The 3458-nt window shown below is 45.6% G+C and overlaps 1 long non-coding RNA gene across 1 annotated transcript; it reads right to left on the reverse strand.

Annotated features, from left to right (window-relative positions):
• Window positions 1-1265: 1265 nt before the first annotated feature.
• LOC127055727 (uncharacterized) lies at window positions 1266-3255 on the reverse strand. The gene is made up of 2 exons (XR_007775590.1): window positions 3023-3255; window positions 1266-1508 (listed from the first exon to the last, which is right to left on the reverse strand). It is a non-coding gene; the product is annotated as an uncharacterized LOC127055727 (long non-coding RNA).
• Window positions 3256-3458: the final 203 nt, after the last annotated feature.

Here is a 3458-nt window from a genome sequence, read left to right on the forward strand (position 1 = left end):
ATGTATAAACTAATTCAAACCAGTCCTCCAACTACGCTTTCTCTCAGTCCTTCCTTTATGCTTTTTCTTTCACACAGTCCTCATTGTAGGACTGAGCCACTTCAGTTTCTCTCCTCTTAACAAAAAAATAATATAGTTTTACTGGAAATCTGGCGAGGGGTGACAAACATACTCTTTGTTGTGTTACTAAGCAGCAATTTTTGCCAAAATTTTTAACCTAAAGCGAAGACCCTAAATCCATATTTAGGAAACTAAATTAAAGGCCTGATTTTCAGAAGCAGTGCACAGGCCACCTCCACTCATTTTGATGGGAGTTTTGAGGGTCAAATCCTGGCTCCAGTGAAATCAATGGGAGTTTTGCCAATGCCACCTACTACTGAACACTGTTGAAAATCAAACCTTGTATTTTATGCACTTAAATAAGCATTTAGGGAACAGACTCTAAAGGTGCCTAACTCCCACTGGAATTAGGCACCTGAATACCTTTAAAACTCTATCCCTAAGTTCCTAAACTTAAGGCAACCAAGTTTGAAAATGTTGGCTTTTCTAATTCAGAAAAAGGAAAAATGCTCTGGTAAAAGTTGCACTCTATGCTGAATATGAACTTGAAGTGATCTCTTGAGATGGCTTTTATTTGTCTGTTAAGCAGAATGCACATTTGTGGTGCAATACAAATAATAATAATGTTATCACCTCTCTCTACTCTGTTTTTTAATGTTTATTCTGCAAATTTCAGCAATAAAAATAAAGAAGATTTGATTTGTGTTTTCTGTGAAGACCCATGTCCATTCTTATTTTATGCAAACCAGTCCTCCCATCCAGAGTTATAAGGCACTCTGCATTTAAAGCTATCAGAGGAAAACAAAAGAAAAACAAACTACAGATGTGTTACAATAACATTAAATAACTTAACTCCATAAAAGCAAGAGTCCCTCTCATATAATCAATTTTTCAGAAGTCCCCAAAGAAAATAAGGAGTTTAAAAAAAGAGATTCAAAGCCTTTTACCTGTAAATCACCATATTGCTACAGTAGATAGTAAAAGTAGTCATGAATTGATGGCCTACAACGGTCAACATTACATAGCAACAGTTACTACCCTATGGTATCTGAGGCATAATAGTATTTCTCCATACATAGAATGGGAAATCATGAGGATATTTTGGATAATATAGTTTGGTCCATCATAACCATTGTTCATGAAATGAGAGGGGTGACCTCAATCTGTTGTCTAGTGGATAGATGTCCACACAGCAAAAAGACCACCAAATTAGCCCTTTTATTTGTGATTTCAGCAGGTAGTAGGGATGATTAACTGAGAATGCAGAGTGACGGCTCATCCAGAACAGAGTAGAGGTACACCACTGGGAAAGCATAGGGGAGGTTTGCACATCCTTCTGTTTGTGTATTCAGCTTTTCAGTGGATAAATAAAGTTCTTCAACTTCTAGGGCTGTCAATCCAGTACTTTCCATCACCAGTAAATCCACTTATGGCTTTAGAAAGAAGTACTGCAATAATTAAAGCAAAAATATTATCTGACAGTCTAGACATTAATCATGCCATTTTGTATTAATCCAGTATTACAGTCAGCACCTTTAAAAGCCTTCATTTATCACACTTCATTGTTTAAGCTGTTCCCATGAAATTTACAATAGTTCCTAATTCTAATGACAGGGAAATGCTGCAGATGTAATCAATAGTAAAAGTGGTACAAGGCGAGGTTTTAAGAGCAAAAACTGGATACTCATGTTAGACATTTTGAGGTACTATAAACATCATAAGCTCGGATCCTCCTGAGCTGTCCCCTCTCTCCCACCTGCGATTAGGGAGAGAAATGATACAGAGGGAATCCTAATGTGCCTGGTTAAACTGGCTTTTCATCTCCTTTCCTTCACCATTCCTTTTCCTTCCATAGAGCATCACAAAGCATTTGGAGAGAATTCAGGGCTCTGGGCCAATTTCTGATCTATTTAAGACATGCTCACAGGATTTCAAAATATAAAACAGCACTGACCTGTCCAATGCCATTGCGTTAGAAATAATTTGGTGGGACAAAGTGAAGGATTGTACAGTTTCACACAGAGTAGATGCTATTTTGCATCCTGCCACATTGGAAACTTTGAAAGTTTTGTCTCCACATAAAAATGCTTCTATGGGCATTGGTCAAACATTTAGAAATAGATTTAAATGGGTGGATGTCAAAGAGCAGAATATGGAGTGTCTTGTCTCCTCAGAGCCAGGAGCACTGGAACTTCAATAGAAGTAGAAGTGGGTGGGCCATGAGACCCTGCCCCTCTGTGGCCCTGCCCCTGCCCCTCCTGAGGTCCCACCCCCTGGCCAGGCCAGAAGCCAGAGCCTGGCCATGGTAAGAATCACCCAGGGAGCCTCAGCCACTATGGGGAGCCCTGGACCCTCCATCTGCCCTTGGAGGGGGGCCAGTGTGTCCAAGAGCAGCCCTGACCTGCGTCCCGACCCCCGGGGTGCACTGTCCAGGGCAGGTGGAGGGTCTGGGGCTCCCCGCAGTGGCCTGGGCTCCCTGAGTGGCTTTTACCATGACTCAACTCTGGTTTCCAGCCTGATCGGAGGGGTGGGACCTCCAGGGAAAAGGAGGAGCGGGGCTCACAGAGAGAGGCCAGGCCTTGCAGTAAAGGCCCACCTCAGCTCCCTTGTCAGGAAGAAGCTGGTGCCAACAGGGGGCTACACTTCATGGTGGGGGAGCTGATCACCTTGTCATCTCCCCTATCACAAAGCGCAGCCCCAGCCATGCCTGCCCAAGGCTTGAAGTTTGAGGTGGGTAACGCAGCCCAGGGCCTGCCCAGGGCCGTCCTTAGGCACAGGCAGAATAGGCAGCCGCGTAGGGCCTCACTCTGCCTGGGGGCACCACTCTGCAGGCAGCCCAGACAGTGTGGAAGCAGGGCTGCTGGGTCCTAGAGAGAGCCGAATGCAGCACAGTCTGAGGAATGGGATTGGCTGCTGAGGTCTCTGGGAAGGGGAGGGGGTGGGGGTTGTGAAAGGAGCTCACCTGTGAGTGTGACTCTTTCCCCCCGGCTGAGGTCAGGTGAGGCTGTGGCTCTGGAACCAGTATCCTTTGTTGTCTCCCATAACATCCATTCTTCTCCCCCCCGCCCCACGGAGCACCCCCTCCTTTCTCCCTCCTCCCCAGGAGCACCCCTCTCTCTCTCCTCCCTCCCCTCCGTCAGGGCTGGGTTGAGTGAGGTGCTGGGAGGGAGGGGAGGCTGGCTGGCTGCTTGCTGAGGAATGAAAGTGAAAGTAACTCACTTCCTCGGCAGGCAGCCAGAATTGGAATGTCACATAGGGCTTGGCTGGGGTTAGCCAGATGTGTGAAAAATTAGGATAGGGGATTGGGGTAGGGTGAGCAGATATCCCTATTTTATAGGGACAGTCCCAATTTTGGGGTCTTTTTCTTATATAGGCTCCTTTTACCCCCCCCCACCCCC

Source organism: Gopherus flavomarginatus, chromosome 1 (genome assembly GCF_025201925.1).
Source record: "Gopherus flavomarginatus isolate rGopFla2 chromosome 1, rGopFla2.mat.asm, whole genome shotgun sequence".
Classification (NCBI taxonomy): Eukaryota; Metazoa; Chordata; order Testudines; family Testudinidae; genus Gopherus; species Gopherus flavomarginatus.